The sequence below is a fragment of the Acomys minous genome (genome assembly GCF_964271855.1).
Source record: "Acomys minous genome assembly, chromosome: 10".
Lineage (NCBI taxonomy): Eukaryota > Metazoa > Chordata > Mammalia > Rodentia > Muridae > Acomys > Acomys minous.
Window position 1 is genome coordinate 12,261,661 of NC_140491.1, and position 23,817 is coordinate 12,285,477.

A 23,817-nucleotide genomic window follows, 5' to 3' on the forward strand; every position below is an offset into this window, starting at 1 on the left:
AACAAAAATGCCAAGTGTCTAATCTAAAATTTTACACTTAGCATGTTGATATGTCAATAAATCCAGCAGTCAAGAGGGTAAGACAAGAAGACACTGAGCGCATAGATAGTCTGGGATACACTATTGCTTTCAAAGCCAGCATGCACATAGCTTGATATTGTCTCCGCAATATTTTAATTGTTTTAAAATACTGTATATATAGTGCTTTGGTTGACTTAGTGAGGGTCTCCAAAATACACTGACAACCTAATTCTACAGGCTTTCCCTATTATGTTACATAGTGACATTAAACACTGAGTAATATAAAAATGGTATAAAATCTGTGAAAGGAGGAACTTTTATTTACTCTTATATCCTGTAAATTGTTAGATTAAAAAAATAGAGGAAAATATATAGAATAAAAAATACACAAAGAGACTAAGTTGATGTAAAGATAAAAACAGGCAACAGATCAGTAGCTACCATAAACAAAGACACACCTTACAACTAAGCCCACAATAACTGAAGTAATCTACCCCTGCAGAATCTGTACACTATTCAGCCAGGATTTCAGATCTCTAGCATGCCTCACTGGGGCAAGATCAGTTTTCATTATTCTCAGCCAACAAGTTTAAAGGTAAGTTCTCAAGCAGTCTCAACTAATTATCACGTATGTAACAAGTATCATCACTCAAAATAAAAATGTCTCCACAGAAAGCACGTGCACATTAACTAGAAATGAAAAAAGAAAACCAAAATAAAGCTAAGTTTCTCAGTACTACTTCAGTGAAGAGTCACTGCAACCAAAGCAACTTACAGAAGAAAGATTTTTCTGGACTTACAGGTTTAGTGAGTCCATGATCATCCCGACAGGTGGGATGGCAGGAAGCAGACAGGCATGATATTGCAGCATTAGCTCAGAGCTTACGTGCTGAAATCATTACCCTGAAGCAGAGCTAATTGGAAATTATATAGGCCTTTAAACCCTTAAAGCCAGGCCACAGGCACAATTCCTCTAACAAGGTCACACCTACTAATCCTTTCAAAACAGCCCCCACCAATTGGAGACCAATATGGCAATGTGTAATTCCAGAGACACCTTCTCATTCAAAGCACTATACGACAGGCAAATAAATTCACATAGGAATTAAAAATAGATAAATCAGTTAAATAAGTTACGAATTTAATGCCTTACAATAGTGCCACTCTAGATACCAAATATTTAGCACACAGACAGTTGGGAGGCAGTCTAGATCTAATGCTTTTATGAAGTGATGAGGACAACTGATAATTTCATGGTACAGCTTCCATGAAAATATTGTTGAGTAGTGTCAGTCAAGTTTTGCTCAAGTTTGATTTTCACGCTCCTATCAGTGAAAAAGAAATCATTCAACTATGTATCATCTAAATTAGGATCAGTTTTCTCTTGACCTCTCCCACTATAGTGACTCTGTTTCCTTCTCACATGCCCCAATAATATGCTTTCACCTACAACAACAATTTTCACCTATATTGCCTCCTCCTACATACACTGGCCTTCTCCATCTCAATCCAAGAAAACTGTCTCCAACATTTCCTTAAGAGATTTGAACCTATACTCAGAGTTTAAACTGGGATGCATACACGCCAGCACACACAATTATAAACATGCAGCTTTTGAGAAGCCTTCATTTTCTCCCAGTACACGAATAAAAATATCTTTTACAGCACAGAAAAGCAATAGCCCATCATCTCAACTTTGAGAAAGATATGTAAGAGTAGAGAAATGCAATTAAGTAGTTTCACAAGTGATAATAGCATTCAACTTGATATCCCCTTGGAACATCTTAACAATCAAAATTCAGACTCTTGAAAAGCCAAATTATTTTCTTTTGTCCCAAATGGCTTGCTATCTTGGTATCTTTCTTTATCTGGCTGTAGACAAATATAAATGGGGTGCATCTAAAAATTCCACAGATACGTAAATTGAAACCTCTTGTCTGAAACATTAATTACTGCCTTTGCCAAGGAAACATGATTTAGCTTGCTGCAGTTTTCTTTATCTTTGTGTAATAAAAACCGCATGTGTTCGTTAGAAGGAGCTAGAACAGGAGCTTTCTATAACTGGAAACCATCTGATACAAGTGAAAATGGCTAAAAGGGAGGGTGCCATTGCCACGTCTGCTTGCAATGCTTTACCCAGGGACTCTCTCATGGAAAGAGAATTACTTCTCTCAAAGGAAAATCACAAGGTGATTGATGAATGACAAAGCAGGTAACATACTAACTGATAATGCACTTGCAATTTTTTTGTCACCCTTAAATTTGGGCTGAAGTTCAGGTCTGGTACTAATTAGTTAACTGATGTTGGACAAGTGACTAAGCTTGCTGTGGATGTAATTTTGCATAAATTCCATGGCACTTAAGATGATGGTGGCTCTGGGAATCTTCCCCATCGCTGGCGAAACTGAGAATGATGCCCAACGGAAAGCCAGTGTGCTAACATATGCCCAATGGGACATAACAGTAAAAATATACAGCAAGCCAGGAAGCACAAATGAATGAATAGATTCTCTTCTCCATGTCTTTAAACCTGCTTTATTTTTCTCTTAGAAATCTCTGTTCTTTCATTTCCTCTGTAATTTCTATTTATTAAATATTTTTGTTATTTATATATACATACATATCATTACATACTTATACCTACCTACCTACATCAAGAAGACCCATGAAACAATCAGGAATCATGTAGATATCACATTCCTAGTGTTTTGGCTATTTGTATATGGCACTCTTGAAGAAAACATCTTTTCTATATTAGTGCACCTGAAATTCTGAACGTAAGTCAATATCTATCATATCTCATCATTATCAACTTAAAACATCTAGCTAGACCTAAAAACATCTTAGGCCCTAAACAACTAAGCTTAATTGTAAAACTAAGCTATTTTCAAGTGAAACATTTGCCAGTTTTCTTATAGCAGTTTCATAGAAAAAATCTGATACATCCTTCAACAAATTTTCATAATTGTTTCAGTATTTGTTGACCACTAGAAAGGAAACACATATCTATTCTATTGTATTGGACCTGGGAGTTAGAAGCCCTGACTTTCTTGAGCTTTCAGTCTAGTCATATGAAAGCAGTTTTAAAATAATTATAAAAATCAATATAAAATCATCCATCTCAAAAGGCTAGGAAGGAGAAAGTACAGGATTCTATGAAAGAAAAAATAAGAGTACCAAATTCCAATTATGAGTTAAAAAGGGTTATTCTTCATGGCCCACAAGAAGCGATGTGGCTTTACTTTTATGTGGTTTAAATATAATTCAGTTTATACTTTAACAATTTAATAGATGTATGTGATGCATCCTGGTCATAATCATTTCTCTGACATCTCCTCCTAATATTTCCAAAAAACCTCTTTTATTCCCAATAAGTTTTCATCCTACTTTTATACACATTCATATTTTTAAATTTTTATTATTTTTATTTTTGACACACTAAATTTAACCATGGGCACTGACATAGGTAAGAGTATGAAGCTTTCTTCTTGAGCATAAATTCACTGGTTACAGAACCGATGGCAATGGCTTCCTCACCCTCAGTACATTCCCCCTGCTACAACTTTGACTTCCTAATCGAATATACAGTGAAGATGCAAATTCCTCTTAAATTTTTGTATTTGAATGAATAGAAATAATTAGTGTTATGTCTATAATAATAGGAAAGATATTAAATATAAAATTATTTTGTGACTTTTATAGTAAATATATATTAAAATATAATAAACTTAAATTTTACTACATATAAATAAAATTTGACTCAAACATATCCATGCTCATTCATTCATATAGTACTTTTATTGGTTGATTTTCTGCTATGACAGTCTTTTATATTTAAACTAAAACTCTATAGCTCATAAAACTTACATTATTTACCATAAAGCTCCTTACAGAAAAAGTCTTTTAATTGCTAGTTTAGAACTATAAATGTCTCCATAAAAACTTTCCCATGCTCTAAACTAGAAGCTGTTTTAAGACTGGTATGGTGTTTGATTATATTGATATTTTAAAGACCTAACTCAATGTTTCACCTTGATGTGAATAGTATTGAGTTGAAAAATCTCATGTATTAGTAAAAGTTGTGAAAATACATAGACCATGAGACGCTAATTCATTTACTCTTTGTGGGATAGTAATCTGGTGCAGTCATGAAAGTCATTATGAGAAATTCTAAAACATAGCAAGCATACATCTGCCCTGTGGTCCAACTATACTATTTCTTAGTATATACCCACAGGTCTCAACTTCCTACTCTACACATACTTCCTCACTCATGTTCACTGATGCTCTATTCACAATAGCTAGGACACAGAAACAGCCAAATGCTATATTATGTATTATTAGCTTTTTTTATTTGTATGAACATATAACAGAGTGACCATATGAACTGTCAAAGTAACAAAAGGACAAGTGTTGGGGAGCTCTAGAGTAGGAATATCAGGACACAGGGGGTGTGAAGAGGAACATGGAGAAATAGGGAGAAGCAGTGAGCTGTGATGGGGAAGAATGGGCAATACAGAGAAAACAAAGGGAGGAAAGGTAAATAATAATGTTTGAGAAAGACATAGTCATTCATTTTATGATTACTTGAAATTTACTAGAAATTTTTACTTGAAAAGAGAGCTTATGATTCTGAGGTGGACTCTGGGCTCCCCGGGGTAGATCACCTCACCCCCTGGTAGGTGTTCTTGCTAGGCCACAGAGGAAGAGGAAACAGGTAGCACAGATGAGACTTGATAAGCTTAGGTCAGATGTTATGGGAAGAGGGCTCCCCTTTCTGAGGACTAGGGGAGGGAGAGATGGAGGGAAGGAGGAAGGGGGATCTGGAGGTGATGAGGGAGGAGGCTACAATCAGGATGTGAATAATTCAAACTACAGAACAAAACGGTAGCTTATATTGTTAATCTCACTACATGGAAATAGCTCTACGACTGGCTGAGACATGAATGTCTATGCACAGAAAATGCTTCTTGTTGGTTACAGAACCCCTGTGATTTATTATTAGATGTCATTCTTCATATGGCATAAATGAAGATTTACAGTTGTCTTTCTTGTGCTCATACAAAGAACAGGCAACCAACCTTAATTGTTCTGTGCATCACTCATACCTCATATATTTAAATTTTTAGGACAATATAATGATGTAAGAAATTATATGTTTTCAGAACAGAAGAATCAGACACTGACACTGGATCAGACCTGACAGGATTCAGTCCTTTCAGCATGCTGGACACTGACATCCTGCATCCTTCATTCACCAGTGTTTCAGTTGCTGTTCCTCCTCCAAAAAAGGACAGCTAAGAATAAAGCTTCTGATCCAAATTGATCCAGCAATTCGGATTGTCCCACACAGGACTTTAATTAAGGCTGGAATTTCTCAACAGTTAGAAATTGAACCTCAAATGCTATTCTTAACTGTTTAACCATTTCCCCAATTTTATTTGGGCAGCTACAAACATACTATTCCTTCCAAAACAGCCAGAAGAGACATTAAGAAAGTTATTCCCTATTTCCCTTAAGGAATGTGGGGTAGATTTTTGGTTGCATACTTGGACTATAGATGTTTATTTTCATTGGGAGTTGGTTATAAGTTATTATTGTTCTTATTCAGAAAGAAAACAAGGTTGGACTCAGGGATGTCTCTCTTTTCCTTCAACTTTCTTTCTTAGGTTTGGGGAAAAGTGTTAAACTTAAATAAAGGGGAAAATAAAATTATATGTTGAATCAATCCTCAACTTAATTCCTTAATTGTTACTCATAAGTTTTTTTTTAAATTCAGTCATATAGAAGTTTGTATATTCATACAAAATAAGTTTAATTTTTCTACATTGATATAGAATTCAAATGTAAGATTATTCTTCATACTGATTATATGTATATATATATATATATGTATGTATGTATGTATGTATGTATGTATTTCTACTCTAATATGAAGTATTGTATCCATACAACTCAAATATAATACAAGGTTTACTTCCAATACCTTGAAAGTGGTATTGCAGTAGTAATACAAGCTAATTGTTAGTTGATCAAATCATGGCCACATTAATTACTGGTGTATGTTTATCACAAAATGTATATCCAAGGTTTAACAGATAGATATGCTTCTATAAATATATAAGGTAAAATAGTTGGAGAAGGTCTTCAAAAGCCTCAGAAACATACACATTATGGCATTTAAAGATGTTTTTATTACTTTAAAGATTGTTTGATAAAAAGACAGGTTAACTCTTGGCAACACCCAGCCTACCTCAAAGAAGATGATGAGCATTAAAGAAAGTCCTTATGGAGATGGCTTCAAATACAAGAAACAAGCCACTGAGCAAAATGTCCTCATTTCTGCCACAGACAGAATTCTGCCTAAAAATGGGCAAGCTTGGATGCAGGGAGAGTCAACAGCCAAACTCTGCCAAGACATGGTAAGCAAGTCCTCAATAGTTCCTGTGTCACAAATACGTCTGTCAGATATATTGGGCCAGAAGGCTGAAAATGATTCCCCAAGATTATAGAGAGTTTTGGGTGGCTATTCAGGCAGCAAATTTTCTCTGGAATTTTCTAAATTTGGAAGCTTCTAGCCTGCACTTCCTGTTTACTAAGATAATTAAATTTCTTTTCTCAAATCTCTGATGGGGTTGAAGGTCAGATAGTTTGGTTATACAATTAAGCTTAGTTGCTTATGAATTAAGATGTTTTTAGGTCTAGATAGATGTTTTAAGTTGATAAAGATGAGATACGATTGATATTTATTTACATTCAGTATTTTAGAGTCATCAAGATAGGATTTGCTTCAAGGCTGCCAAATACAAATTGCTAAAACACTATGAATGTAACATTTATGTAATTGCTGATTGTTTCAAAGTTCTTCTTGCTATAGGCAGTTATTGTAATAATATAAATGTATATGAAAAAATAAAAATAATAAAAAAGAGATTATGGGAGAATTTGCGGATGAAAAGATAAGAACAAGATTGAGTAAGAGGAAGTCTCCATGTACAAAGTTCTCAAAGAACTAGTTTAAAAATGTTTCCTTAAAAAAATGCATGTGGTGAACTTGAAATCTTAAGTAATTACCATCTATATTAAGACTCTTCACAATTTCAATCTCCTCTCTCTCTCTCTCTCTCTCTCTCTCTCTCTCTCTCTCTCTCTCCCTGTTTTTTGTCAGCATCTCCTTTCTTCCTTTCCTTTTCATCCTTCTCTTAATCCCTTTCCTTCTCCACCCACTCCACAGAATATCTCTCACACTCTCGGGTTGATTTATTAGCATACAAGAAACAATTCTCTATGAACCTGTGGATACCAGATGTTCCAGCAACTTGATTTGAACTCCCCAAAATTCATAAATCATGATGAATCATTCTTACTGCTTTGCTGCTTATGGATAAAAGGAGACTGGCACAACAGTGATATATTAAAAAATAAATTCTAAGCAAACATTTATTAGTGTGCATTGCGAAAAATTTCTTAGTATATTTTATGTACAGAAAGTATCTTAGGTGTTAGATAAAGAAAGATGAGTTAAATTTACTATATTAAACATTTGTTTTATTTTTATTTGGGTATACATGCATACTCCCATGTGCTTATCATGTGTGTGTGTGTGTGTGTGTGTGTGTGTGTGTGTGTGTGTGTATTATGTGTGCAATGTCTGCAGTTGCCAATTAAAGACAGAAGATAAAACTGAGTCTCTGTATTTGGAGTCGTGGGCTGTCTGATCTGGATGCTAGTAACCAAACTTCTCTGTAAGAGGAACAAGATCTCTTAACTATTGAGCCATCTCTACAGGAACCAATGACTTCTATTTGCTCAATTTGCTTATAGTGTATCTGATATAAACAGTTCACAGATTTTTGGTTGATTTGTTAATTATGTTGTTTTAACCTTTGCTTTCCAATGTTTTGCAGAGAAGAAATTAATGTCTTATAGAACTCAAAACTGGCTTCCAACTCCTAGGATTCAAGTTATAATTTAATTTCTACTTTAGTGTGGGTGTATACATTTTTCTAATCTTAGTTACAATGATCTGGAATGGACAAATTTGTTTAACATCATGAGAAAGCACTAAGACACAGAGCACTGGAGTGACTGCAGGATTTCAGGTGTAACTTTGACCAAAGTCTACAAAGTAGCCACATTGTGAATTATGAATCGTTGAGGACACGGAAAAGAAAGATCACAGATATTTCACAAGATGCCAAACTTCATCCCAGAACAACTCTCATCTCCATTACCTGTTACTTCAACCTCAAGGAAATAGACAGAGTGAAGCATTTTCTTAGCCCTTCCTAGTCTTTTATTTTATCAAGATTTCAGATCTTGTCCTGAACAGTAAATTAAATAAATGTTGAATGCAAGACCACCTGTAGTACACTATTTATATTTGTTTTATTTCTATAATATATTCAGCTGTTCAAAAGTTGAACATTTTTGAAATGTTTTTTTTTAATTTTTTGAAAATTCTTCGTAAGGTAAACGTAACAAAGAGAAAATAAATGAGTTGATTTAGAAAAAGAAAAAACATCTTAATTGGCATGCAGAACTAGAAAATCCAAACTAACCACAGTTTGGAAAATATTTCAATATACCAGGTTGTCTTACAATTTTTAGGGGGCCACATGAGTCTGAGAGTTTTTATTCATTTGACTTGCATTGTAAGTAATATAATCTTATGACTGATAGAGATTTCCCAGAACCAAACAACTTTCATTCTATCTGGTAGAATGACCCTCTCTTCAATTAGTATGCATATGTAACAGCTTTCTTTTGGAGTTTAAACAAATTGTAACAAATTTAGTTGCTTAATGGAAGAGCTGTTTTTTACATTACAGCTGGAGAGGTCAGGACTCTTGAACTCAAAAGTGTTGCTGGGATGAACTCCCCATGAAGATCCTAGTGGTAATTTGTATACTCGCTTTTTCCAGTCTCTTAATGTGCTTGTATTCTATGGCTCACAGACCTACAAACTATTACCAGTTATGTTGTATTCATATCTGTTTGAGATGGCATTGATCTGCTAAAATGAAAAAAAGTATTCACCAATAAAGAGATAAGAGATGTTTCCGAGGCCCAGTTTGCTTTGTGATGAAGGGAAATATAAAATTTACATAGGTTCTGGGTTTAAGCTATTGATACTGTTCTGGCATCATAACCTAGGTACCATAACATCATACAGTTGAAGACATAATCTGATAGAATCCCCTCTTGATCTTCCCACCAACATGAAATCTACATCAGTACAACGTCCAGTCTAGTAGGCATAATGAACCCTAGCATTCTTATACTAATAGTTGCTAAATTTTTAAACCTGGTGTAGTCTTCATGCTTTTCTCTTCTCCAAGAAAATGTCATCAGTGAAGTTAACAGCTAATACTCAAATAAAATGTCAAGACATCTGTAGCCAAAACCTTCATTTTTATCATTTAAAAATTTTCATTGTCATGTGTTCATTGTACTTACAAACTGATGAAATTCAATGCATTTTATTCCATTGTATAATGTATTTAGAATATATTAACAGCACCTATTAATATCCCTTGTCTATTTTCCTCACACTAAAATTTCCTCTTTCTTTACCCAAATAGTCCTGAATATTATTTTATGATACACACACACACACACACACACACACACACACACACCATACATGTGAGCACATATACACACACAATTTCATAGTGATTTGAAAGCATGCAAGTTGTATTTCTGAGTATAGCATATTTTGTTTAATATGGCAATATCTTGTTCTATATTCCTGCAAATAACATATATGTTTTACATGGCTGAATAAAACTGAAGTGTGTGTATGGCATATTTTCTTTCTCCTTACATAGTATTGTCTAATATATATTCAAAGCACCAGTGTACGAGGATGCTCCTCTACCTAAATTGTACCAGAATTTGTTCTTTTTTCCTTTCTTAAGATTGCATCCTCACTGGATCAAGATGGAATTTTAATATTCTTTAGATTTACATTGATGTGTAAAGATATTGGAATTTTCCATATATGTACAAGCCATTTATATTTCATCCTTTCCACTGTTTCTTGTATTGACTGCTTTGTTTACTTATCTATAATTTAATTCCTCAGTTTCATATATGATGTAGATATTAAAAACGTGTAAAAAAAGTATACTTGGCAAAAAATTTTATACCATTCTATAGACTATCCTTTATTAAGTGATTTATTTCCTATACAATTTGGAAACTTGAGTTTTATGGAATCTGATTTATATTTTCCTGCTATTTTTTCTTGAGAGGTTGGATTCCATTAGAGAAAGGTCCTGCCTGTACTTCCAAGTGTTTTCCTTCAGTAGTTTCCATTTCGTAGCTTGCATTAAGGTCATTAATCCATTTTGGATTTCTTTTCTGTGAAGTGTGTGGAGCCAGTACGAAATTTGCTCCTTTTACATATGAATGTATATTGTTCTCACACCATATATTGAGGAGGCAGGCTCTCTTCTTGTCAATGTGTATTTTTGGAACTGATGTTAAGAACTAGGTGTCTGTAGCTATGTGGATTTTCCCCACTGGTCTTCTTTTTTATTCCCTTATTCTGCGTGTCTGCTTTTGTGTCTGTAAGGTTCTGATTTTGTTATTATAGGTCTGTGCATTTTTAAAATTAGGCATTTTTATTGGTTTTTCCAATTCTGTATGGAAAGTCATTACATTATGATGGAAATTGCATTGGCTATGTTGACTGGCTTCAACAATACAGTAATTTTACAATATCCTCCAACACAGTATCATGAAACTTCCTCTCATGTTGCATTCTTTTTAAATTTACTACAGTGGATTCATATTATATCCTGATTGTTATCCCCTCCCTTGTATCTTCCTGTTCCCACCCTCCTTCCCTCTTCTGCCCTATTCCCCTCCTCTAGAACTTTGACAGAAGGGGCCCTCCTCCCTGACGACATGTTGTTTTCATCAGTTACTTTCTTCAGTGTTTTAAGGGTATCCACATGGATACCTTTAAATCTCTTTCACATTTATTTCTAGTTTTTACTGTTTAGTGTAGTTTCTTGATTTCAGGAAATTATAAATAGGATTATTTTCCTTATTTCTTTTTTAGCACGTTTAGTATAATTTTTCTAACTTTTATATTGAGTATTTGCAGACATTTTTATAAAGTCTACCACTTTTCTGAGTTTGTTTTTGTGATCCTCTAGGTATAGAATTACATTATCTACAAGAAGGGATATCTTAGTTTCTTTCTTTTTTATTTGTACCTCTTCTATTTCTTTCCTGCACTTTAGTGTTTTGCTAGAATGTCAAGATCAATATTGAGTGAGTAGACAGAGTGTGATTTCTTGTGAGGCTTCTGATTTTAGAAGTGCTTTCAGTTATTCTCTGCTTATTGTAAGGTTGCCTATAGCTTGTCTTTTATATCTTTGATTATGTTAGAGATATTTCTTCAATTCTCAGTTTCTTTCCAAATCTTTATCAAGAGGGCTGTTGAACTTGGTCAAAGGCCTTTCTCTATTAATGAAAAAATTACTTGATTTGTGTCCTTTATTCTATTTATGTACCACCTTTATTGATTTTACATATGTTGAACCATCTGTGCATCCCTGGAAAGAAGCCAACATACTCATAATGTATCATTTTTTAAAATGTGTACTTTGCTCATAAGTAATTTAATTTGTATTCATGTATCTCTTTTTTTATTCGGAAATTGATAGGGGGAGAGAGAGAGAGAGAGAGAGAGAGAGAGAGAGAGAGAGAGAGAGACAGACAGAGACAGAGACAGAGACAGAGACAGAGAGACAGAGAGAGAAAGAGGGGGGAGGGAGAATTCTCTACTCTTAATTTTGTTTACAGACTGAGGGATTCAAGCGATGAGTGGTGCAACTACACTTTCGGTTTCATTACTTGTTTATGCTTTTTATAGGATATAGTGCCATTTTGCTTTCCGTTAATTAATTTCTAAACTAATTTTGTTATTTTCTCCTAAGAACTGACTTTATTCTAACTTTTAAGACATTTTAATAAAAACATTGGGTTATTTGAGAGTTTTCTTATGTTAAAATCAATGTTTCTAGCTTTCTATTTCCCCTCATGATCTAATAGATCGTTTTTTTATTTTGTTTAAATCTTGGAATTAAAAATAATTCTCACTAAATGTGATGACCCACTAGTCACTCAACGGTGCATTAACAAATCATCATATTTCTTCATTTTCTATTCTTTTTCCTCTTAATCAAGGTTTATTCTATTGTGATTATACAGGCTAGTTTTATGTCAACTTGAGATAAATTAGAATCATCAGAGAAGAGGAAACCTCAGTTTAAAAAAATGCCTCTATGAGTTCAGACCATAGGTAAGCATGTAGTACATTTTTTAAATTAGCGATTCGTAGGGGAGAACCCAGTCCATTGTGGGCAATGCAATCCCTGGCCTGTTGGTCCTGAGATCTTTAATAAAGCAGGCTGCTTAGCATAGTTGTCCTCTGAGAGGCTCCACTCAGCACCAGATTGAAACAGATGCTAAGCCTATCCGTTGACTGGACCTAGGTACCCTATACAGATGTAGCAGAGGGTCTGTTTGGGCTTCATGTGGACCCACTCTGGATCCTTCTATTTCCCCATTCTCCTATGCTTCTCTCACCTAGAGTCCCAGTAGGATGTTCTCCCCTCTGTCCTATTTTCCTGATAAGTGAAGACTTTCATGAGCCAAGCCCCTTTGAGCTAGTGTCCAGATATAAGTGAGTATACTACTTGACACTTTTTGCTTCTGGATTAACTCACTCATTATGATCATTTCTAGTTCAATCCATATCTCCACAAATTTCAGGAATCTCTTGGTTTTAATAGCTGAGTAGTATTCCATAGGGTAAATGTACCACAGTTCCTTTATCCATTCTTCTACTGAGGGACACTTAAGAAAATGTTTGTTTTAGAGAAAGTTCTATGGTCTGCTAATAAAAGTGTGTATTCTGTGGCATATCGGGGGACTATGCTTTAGCTGTCAGATAAGTATGTTTGAACTTGGGTTCCTTTAATGTTTAATTGTTGATGTTTTTGTTCTGATTTTCTTGAATATGGGAAAAAGAGAAATATTTAAGTCACCTATCATTGTGCTGTGTCACTTTATGTTTTACATATATTACTATTTTTGTGAGATTTAATGTGCTGATTCAAGATATATATATTTCAAAGCATTTCTTCATGGATGGACTCTCAAAGAACATCAGTTTGTACACAAAAAGTATGGGAGCTCAGAATACAATATCACATTAGTATGAAGTTTTACTTGCAGATTTATACTAAAGGAACTTTGTGTCTTTATGGTCAAATCATGATGTCCTTCCACACTTAAGTATTTCTTCTTTATAGAACACAAAGTTATTGTCATGACATCTCAACATAGGCTATTTGGCTTCAGTTTTAATTACAAATTAAGAATCTAAAATTCCTAAATTAATTATTCCTCTAATCTTCACCTGAGAAATACAGCAGTAATGTCAAAATACTATTTAGAGAGTTAATGAAACATCTGATAAGTTGTCTACTACAGTATTTGCCACATAATAAGTTATATTTTCATTCTTTTTCTTCCATATTTAGTATTTATCCATCGACACATGGTTAAAAAAAATAATAAGTCCAAAGCCAGGCATTCTTATGCATGCCTTCAATCCTAGCACTCAGGGAGGCAGAGGCAGGTGGATCACTGTGAGTTAGAGGCCAGCCTGGTCTACAGAGGGAGTCCAGGTCAGCCAAGACTACACAAAGAAATGATGCAAAAACAGACTGAATTTTCATTACAAATTTCTATTCACACAGAGCAGTTCATAAATATTTGCTATATGAAATTTAGATTCTTTCAGAAAGCTGGGCTTAGTTAAACCTGGAAAATGCTACATTTAGAGGACTGAAATTCTTATGAAATAAATAAAACTCATAAAAGAGTTGTGTCTTTATGTGTCATTAGACATCTGGTTTTAGATGAAGCTCCCTGAGTGCAGCCCGATAAGGATTTAGAAATGGCTTGATTATGTTTATACCTCTAAGAAGGATGAAGGAAACGATACACTATCCTGGAATCCAGCTAAGCCAGAACCTTTGATCTGGAACAATCTTCAATATATCGGTGAAATCTCATGATTGGGTTCACTTTAAGACATGACATTAACTTTTAGACACAGTTATATTCCACTTCTTAGTCTGAGGAGAGAATGCCACTCTAAAATGAAGCATGTCAGAACCCTACTTTCCCTACTCTTACTAGCCCAAAAAGTTTATAACTTCACAGAGTTTCCATTGAACGTTTGAAACATATTTGTGACTTTTTGTTTTGTAACCATTAAAATGATTGTGGTGTTTTTTAATAATTCAAATGTAGGTAGAATTATATAGATCATAAGAATTTACATTGCTGATGTGTTTAGCACTAGAAAATGTAAAGTACATGAAGTGAATCTAGTGATTGAATACATACTGGACAGATGAAAAACAGAATAATTATTCATATTGGAAGATGGTCTCAGCAATCTGCTACTTTAAAACTTTAAGGAGTTTATGAGAATACCATTTATAAACATATTAGTCTTTGACTCAAATTAGGCCCTAAAAGATATTCAAATTCTAGTCTCTGTTATCAATATCTGAGACCACACTACAAAAATTCTTATTGAACACCAATACAATTATGTTTTTACACGTGTTTTAAATAAGAAGATGATTTCCAAAACTACAAAGCTATATTTAAATATTGTTATTTTTCTTCAATATTGTATTTTTTCTTATTTAAAAAAAAACTGTCACAGACATGAAGACAAGTTGTAGAGACCTTGCTTGACAAAGTTCCATAGACCTCCTCTGACTGTTCGGCATGATCTCTGGACATTCGGAGCAGCTGTTGAGGCTTTGCTTGACAAAGTTCCAAAGCTCTCCGGCTGGTCACCACTGCCCCTATATATTATGTATGGTCCAGGTGTAAAAACTACCTTGAATTCTGCCCTTTCCTCTAAAACTGTCTTTCTCCCTAATGAAATTCACAAGGGGAAAATTTTTCCCACAAAAAAGCATCTGGCCAAAAGTTTGAGACAATGACAGAGCTCTTGATTCTGACTGTGAGCACCAAAGCAGAAACTGCTTGAAATAAAATTAAGGACGTTGACATTACAGTATGTGGCTAGATACTGTAAGGTGGAGACAAGTTTCTTTAGAATTTGCTTTGAGAGCTAGAGAAGTCAGGCTTGGAACATCATGGTTCACAGATAGTTTATAAAATAGAGGAGCCCTTGGCAATTAGCCTAGGCATAGATAGCACACATGCTGGTTTGGGACTAGGAGTAAATCAAGTTTTTTCTTTATTAGAGAACATTTAGCTCAAGCTATGTTGCTATGACAATCATGTAAACACATAGTTTTAGACCAGGGAAATTTATAAACTTTCCCAAGTATTGTTTAAGGAATAATAATCAGGTCATGGTGACCATTGCTTGGAAACTGATTGATTTTTGCCAAATGCTTTATTGCAGGTTATATAGAACTGTTTATGTTTCTTTTTATACTGTTATCTTGCTTTGTTGATTTTTAAATGCCCTATTGATTGATTGTAAAAGATGAGAAAAATCATGATGTAATCTGTAATGAAAAAAAATTCAACTTCTATTTAAATAAAGTACTGGGGTTGGCTGAAGAAGTAAGAAAGCAACGTTCTCTTGGGCTTTAAGGCCTTTCCATTTGTACCGCACATGCCTGGGTCTAGTATTCTTTTCCTCCAGTCTTCAACCTCCCTCAACAGCTAGTTCCTATACTAGTTACTCACCATTGGTTGGTTTCCCTTAACCAGCTGTTCAATGCCTGCTCAATTTTCCTTACCATGTATCCACCAGGACTTACTCTTACCTCCTCTTCACTGGTTCCCAGAGCTGGTCTGAAGGAAGAAATGTAATTTGGAAGGAATACAACATGATATCCTATGTAGAGATCATCATAAAACCAAAGTCCTGTTTAGTATACTGAAATTGTCTTCATCAGATTGATCATGTTTAAATTATTTAGATGAAAAGGCACCACTTGGGAAATGTATACTATATGCTTGATTTGTTTCTTAGGCAACAATGTTTTTTTCTTCCACAAAACAGTTGTTCTGGGATGCCTTTACATTGAATTATATTTTCCTATGATGAATTGATCAAAGAACCAAACTTTTATAATGAACAAGCTTATTTCAATAGCACTATCTTTAAATATGCTCATAATTTATTATTCTAAATATTCTTCAACTCTATTAACTCAAGAACATCACATTAACATCTCTTGCTGAGACCATACAAAACGACCTCATAACTGCTCTATCTAATTCTTTTTTCTATCACCAGGTACTCAAATACAGACTGATAATATGGGTTCTTTGCAAATATCTTATCTTTTTTTTTCAGTTCAAAGAAGTCTCAATAGAATTTCAAGTTATTATAAGGAAAAATCTGAGTATCAGAGATTAAAAGCCTTAGTATGAATTTGTCTTCAATGACATGTAATTACTTTGGCTCTTAAGCTACTGCTGTCCAGGATAGACATAAATGCTAATTAAAACAGTGAAAACATGTTTTATCTACTAATAACTATGAAAGGGGAAGATTTGAACTGGATTCAACCTGTACAGAGGTCACTGGATCTTCAAAGGGGATTCAGGAAATAGGAACAGAGGAAAATGGGGTATAAACAGAGTTGTAGAAATAAAAATTTCCAAACCAAAAGAGGAGGATTTGTTTCATTTGATGTCTGAGTTCTTATCCGAATAATACTTGATTGGATTTAATCTCACTTTATCGCAGAGGCATCATTTTCCTTGTTTGCTTGTTGTTAAGTCAAAGATCCTTTAACCATATGTTGAATTTATGCTCAGGAATTAGAACCAGTCAATAAGAGAATTCCAAGTATCCTGGGCAGTTTGGTTTCTTTTTCTGTGTTCTTTTGAGAGAGGATCTCTTTACATAGCCTTTGCTGTCCTAGAATTCACTGTTTTGGACAGGGTAGAATTGGACTCACAGCAAACCTCCTGCCTCTGTCTTGTGAATGTTGAGATTAGAAACATATGCCTGGCCTTAAGCATATTTGGTAAAGGAGGTTTTTTACACATTTACTTAATTAAACATCTATGCTGGCCATCTGTTACTGCCCAGTACTCGAAGCACACGATTTTGTCCAGTAAGTCAGAGTGAATCTATTCCTGCCTTCCAACTAGAAGACAATACTGTAATCATCACTTGCCCCAGCCTCACCAGAGACTGCATATTTTCACCATCACAAGTGCGAACCTTGTTACCAGGGCTACAGTGCTGCTTGTGTTTGCTTGCTCTCCACCTACATCCATATTCCAACCACAGTGATCTCTTCTCCTACATGAAACCTGACAATGTTCTCCATTCTCAGCCTCACTACTGCCACTATTGCATGAGTGCCCTCTGACTGGTTTAAATTTCACAACCTGTAGAGTCAAGGAGCAATATATTCTTCTCTTCCACCATTCACACACTAGATAAACATTTTTATGTAAAAATTTTAATTGTTACACTTGTATTTGCTTTATTTTATTTATTCAGCAAGAGGCAAGTATACAACTGACACCAAAGATGGAATATTTTTTCTCATCATTATCTTCATGTTGTTAACACTCTAATTTCTAATTTCTTTTGGGATGCAAGATCGGGAAGAACAAAATTACTTGCTGTGACAACCAATATAATAATAATAATTTATAAAAGTAAAAGATAAATATAACTACACATTCGCAGGCATGGACATTGACATGCATTCAAACTCTAAAAGAAAATATATATATGTGTGTATATGCATGTAAAACATGATTCTACTTCAAATGTTGACTATACATAAAAACAAAAATGTTAACTAAGCAATTATATGTTTAATTCTATTTAATAACTAAGCAATAAAGACATCAAATGGTTCTGATTTCCATGGTTGGATATGCATTGAATTCCTGATGAGCATTTATCTTAGCACTTACTTCCAAGAGTTTCCTCACTGGGGAAGAAAAAATACAAGTGCAAGTCCTAATAATTGGCCTCCCCTGTCTTACCAAATTAATTCTAGTTTTGGCCTCAGGCATTGTTGCAAATTTCAATTTCTGAGCCAATAGAAGAAATATGTAGATATACGCCTAAAATAGATATTAATGACTACATCTAGAGAAAGAAACGGTGTGCCATATGGAACTAGAATGATAAGAATACATAAGAAGAGATTTTATTCTATTTTCAAACTATATTCAAGAGGAAGCAAATTTCATGGCCTGACAATGGTGTTGTAATGGTATAGTCCTTAAATGATGTCCGAGTAAACAAAGGTTGTTTAAATTTGATGGGACAGTATAATCACCCAGCTGTCCCATTTAGATCCCCTGCTTTAGGACACCAGGAAAGAGGGACGGCATGTAGGCAAGAGCCTAGGTACTCTGAAAGAGCATGTAGATGACACCTTTATCACCTAAGATGCAGGATTTATTTTCCTAAAATCACAGCAGAGAAAAAGAGGAATCTAAGATATTCAGTTTGGATGTTTTCAGTTGTGTTTTTAAAATATTGCTGTACTCTATATACTTTCACAGGAGAATGGATATCATTGTGGATTTTGTATATGACACTGAGAAATCACATGAGCCTCTACATCTTTATTTCTAAAATAAGTGGTATAGTGATGCTGGTTCAGTGAGTTGTTGAGAGGTTACCTTACTACTATTTCCTGAGTTGATACCACAAATCAGTAAGGTGGTGATGTGAGTAGGAGATTAATAGCTATTTTCTGTTACTATCAACTTTATGATCTTAGACAAAATATATTAAATATATTTTAAAAGATGAGCAGTTCTACTCTGCTCTTGATTTTATTTTTAGTTATAAAAATATTGTCAAAAGATATTAATGTGTTCTTCCTTAAAACTGAATTATTCTTCAACTTCTATTTAAGTAAAAATAGAAGGAAATTTAGGCAGAGGAGAAGGAAGAAGAGAATTGAAGAAATGTATACATGCATAGCTACCCAAGGTTAAAAAAAAATGGCCATCATTTGCCCTGAGTGTCACATGGACAAGAAAAAGGAATGAGAGGAATGTAGCTCAGGGAAACCAACTTTCAATCACAATGGTTATATTCCACCCAACAATTCTCTGCAAAAGAAGTGTTCCTTAAAGTATTTTCTAATAAGCAGTTTAAGAGAATTCACCCAGCAGAAAATACAAGAAGCAATGATAGTGAGGGCCAATCCGACAGATAAGGAAGAACAGTAGTTATTAGCTAATATGTACATGAAGGCACAAAGGCAACCCTAAGGGTAAGTACATGGAAAATATAAGATAGCATAATGATAATGATAATAATAATAATAATAATAATAATAATAATAATAATAATAAATAGACTTGTTTTCTCTGCTTCTATTCTCCTATATGATTTGAAAGACCACTGCCTAAGACAATGACAAAACTGTAGACTGACATATGCCAAAGTAAAATGTGATTTTAATAATGAGGATATCACTGTCTTTCATTATTTATATATTTATTCAAAATCTATGATATCAGCATGTTGGAGCACTTACAACATTAGCATAAAATAATGGATTCATGCTAAGAATGATATGCATAGAATATAGAAATTAGTATAAGAACTAACTTTGCAACAAGTGGCAATATAGTAGGGAAGGTCTCCCAACTTACAGAAGCCAGTGAAAAGTAAGAACATAGCTCATTCTCAGAACTACAGTTTAGCATTTGTGAGAGCCTGGGTTCCACACCCAGCACCAAAAATAACAGAGCAAAACAGCACATACGCGTACAAAAATTCACAGGTAAATAAAAAAAAAAAAACGATAGTAATTCAACAGCAAAATCTAGAGAATAATTGTTAAAATGGTATTAATCTTCACTGGTTTTATTAGCTAATGTTTGTTATAAAATGCATTGAAACGACAAACCATAAAAAAAAAAAACTAGGAAACAGAGATTTCATGATGTAATAATTCAGTCAGCAATGTCATCATCAAAATAAAATGACTGAAAAAATGTATTTGATAAACATACAGTGTTCAGTATTTATAGAGAAATTTACATTGTCATCAATAAAATAGTAACTAAGTTCACAACTTTTTGAAGATTTTTCAACAGGTTTCTTTAAAAATATATGTTACAGTTCAATCTGTATATGAATAAACGTTCAATAGAATTCACACATAGGGAAAGGCAGATCTAAACTACAGTGAGATGGTGCTTCACATGCACTGGAAGGTACTGATAAGCCTGGCGAGAAACAGCAGAACTCAGACCCTATTGTGAAAGTGTAAGTATGTTGAAAAACACTTTCTCAGAGTAGTTCTTCAACAGTTAAACTGGGTCTCTACAAACCAGTAATTACACTGCCAGTACCAAGAAAAAAACGAAAACATAACTTCAATAAAGTCTGCTCATAAGTGTTCATAGCTCTAGAGATATTTGTAATATCAGAAAATGTAGATACAATTCAAATCCACCAACTGATTTATATACAAACAGAAATATGCTAACCCTGCAACAAAAATTATTCTTCCAGGGTAGATGATAAATACTGGTATGTGATGGAATGTGAATAAACCTTGAAAACCTAAAAAAATGAGTTAAGTGACACACTAGAAATTGAATATCAGCAGAATATTTCATTGAGAAATACCTATAATAAGTTTAAAAACACAAGAGAATCGCAGTAAAATGAAAAGCAATTCTAGAAAGAGCCACAGCCAGAGCAAGTGAGTGACAGAGAGAGAGAGAGAGAATTACGTTGATAGGTACAGAGCAGAGGAGGTGGAAGATACTAGGTGGGAATGAAGAAGATGAGAAAAATATATTGTATAAAAAGTTAAGAAGAAAAAAATATGAAATAAAGCATATCATTATTTTTCAAGAGGGAGTGGGGATGAGGAGGTGGAATGGATTAACTTTCCATCGATCTTATTTAGATTTCAAATGAAAATATTCTAAAATAAGACAAGTGACTACTATATTAAATGGTACATTTCAGATGGCTAGATTTTGTGGTATATTCATTATAATTTAATAACATAAAGAATATGAGTTATATATGAATAAAGAACTTTTTGAAAGTTACTGGTCATTAAAATATGGCAGTATTTTTTTACCTGAAACCAAATGGTTATGGTTCCAAAATCTTTGAATTCATAGAAAATGTAGCCTTCTTATGGAACAAGATAAATAGAAAGAGCTAACCAATGTCTTTGCTTGGTTTTGTTTTTATTTTTTGTTTTTGCTTTTGTCAGAAACAATTAATCCGTGAGCTGCTCACAGGTATTTGTGTATGTATCCAAACTGTTCATCAACCGCGAGCACTTCACACATAACAATTTTCCACACTGACTAGCTCCAAGTTAGAAGACTAAAAATAAAGTTAATGTGGAAATTAATAGGAGCAAGGAACAAAAATAATAATGAAGTGATCAGTGTGACAGTTCTGGTTCCTAGGAAAGATAAAGGGATTTGATTAAAACTTAGCTAAATTCTCAGAGGACATCCACGTTGGGCTAGTCTCCTGTTATAAGTGAGTATATACCATGTGTATCATTCTGGCTCTCGGTTAACTCGCTCAGGATGATCATTTCTAGTTCCATCCATTTGCCTGCAAATTTCAAGATTTCCTTGTTTTTAATAGCTAGTAGCATTCCATAGTGTAAATTCACTCAGCGGGGGATTGGCACAGATGCCTGGGATTTGCTATTGGAACTTCAAGTGAGAGAGATATAGGAGAATGGGGAAATAGTAGGACCCAGAGGATCACGGAACCCTATAAGAAGACCATCAAGGCTGGCAGATCTGTACCCAGGGTGCCCTGCACAAACTGCTGAACCAATCAAGGTCAAGGCATGCCGTAAATCTAGAACCCCTATTTGGATCTAGCCAATAGACAGTGCATTCTCCACAGTTGGGTGGAAAGTGGGGGAAAGACTCTGACATGAACCTATTTGACCACTTTCCTTTGGTGGGGAGTCCTGGTAACACTCAGAGGAAGAGGAAGCAGGCTATCCCAGTGAGACCTGATAGGCCGTGATCATTTGGTGGCAGAGGAGGTCCTCTTCCGTCTGAGGTCTAGGCGAGGGGAATAGGGTGAAAGAGGGAGGGAAGGAACGAGAGGATACAAGTGAGGGGATAACAATCGGGATGTAATCTGAATAAATTATTTAAGTAAAAATACTTAATAAAAAATAAATAAATTGAATAACAAATATGCAAAACCTTAGTTAAATTTATCAAAATAGGACATTTGAAATGAATACAATTAGAGGAGAAAATGGAGATACTTTAATAAGTATGAATGACAGTTGAAGGGCAATTTAGAAATAGTTTGAAAAATCTATGTTAGAGAAAAGATTTAAAATGTAGAAGGAAGGGACACTTCTGGAACAGGTGTGTCCTACAGAAATTAAAAAAGAGGTTTCAAACTATGAAAACAGGTCTATAAGGTTATGAAGTAAAGCAGTAATAAAGTGTCTCCATTGTTTAGAACTGGTTCGGGGTTCAAAGTTTATTGCAGGACAGTCTCCACAGTTGAGTGGAGAGTGGGGACTGACTTTCTTAAGAACTCAGATGCACCATATTTGACTGTATCCCCTTCATGGGAAGGCCTGATGGCACTCAGAGGAAAGATAGCAGGCCACCAAGAAGAGATTTGATACCCTATGAGCATATTCAGGGGGAGGAGGTCCCCCTCAGTCACAGTCATAGGGGAGGGGAGTAGGGGTAAGCGGGAGGGAGGGAGGAATGGGAGGATAGAAGGGATGGGATAACAATTGAAATGTAATATGAGTGAATTAATACAAAAAATAAAGTGTCTCCAAATAAAAAGGGCCTAGGAATGAATGGGTTCTCTGTTGAATAACACTAGATCTTAAAGAAGAATGAAAAATAATTGTTCACAATAATTCTGTAAGAAAGAAAGGATAGCAAAATACCAAGCTCGTGTTAGGAATCCTTACTCTGAAACTAAAAGTAGTAAGAACACAGACAGACAGACAGACAGACACACACACACACACACACACACACACACACACACACACACACACACAAACACACACACACACGCTGGGGAGGGGGAGAAAAAAAGAGAGAGAGAGAGACCGCACACGCACACTCAAATTACACATAAATTTCTTAAGTAAATGGATACTTAGAAAAAAATAGAATACTAATTAAATTACTTGTGAAAAGAGTACACATTAAAAAATGATACATTATGAGAATGTTGGCATCATTCCAGGGATGCACAGATGGCTCAACATATGAAAAATCAATAAATACCAAATGACACATAAATGGAATTAAGGATGTAAATCAAGTTATCCTTTTAAAAATATAAAAAGGAATTTTGAACAACTTCACTGGCACTAATGATAAATATCCTAAACTAAATTGAGAGGTGAAGGAACATCTTTCAGCATAATACACTGAAGAAGCTGAAGATGGTAAAAGATTGGGGGAAAAGATTCCATGTTCATTGCCAAGTGGCCCAAATCAATCCCCATCATAGAGCCAAGGACTTTCTTTTTGTTTTGTTTTTTGTATTGTTTTGTTTTGTTTTTGTTTGGTTTTTGTTGTTTTTATTTTGTTTTGTTTTGTTTTGTTTTTGAGACACAGTTTCATCTTTGTAGCCCTGACTATCCTCGATTCCCCTTGTAGAGCAGGCTGGCCTCAAACTCACATCGATCTGTCTGCTTCTGCCTCACAAGTGCTGGGATGAAAGGCACGCACCACCACCTCCCTGCAAGGATTTTCTTTACAGAA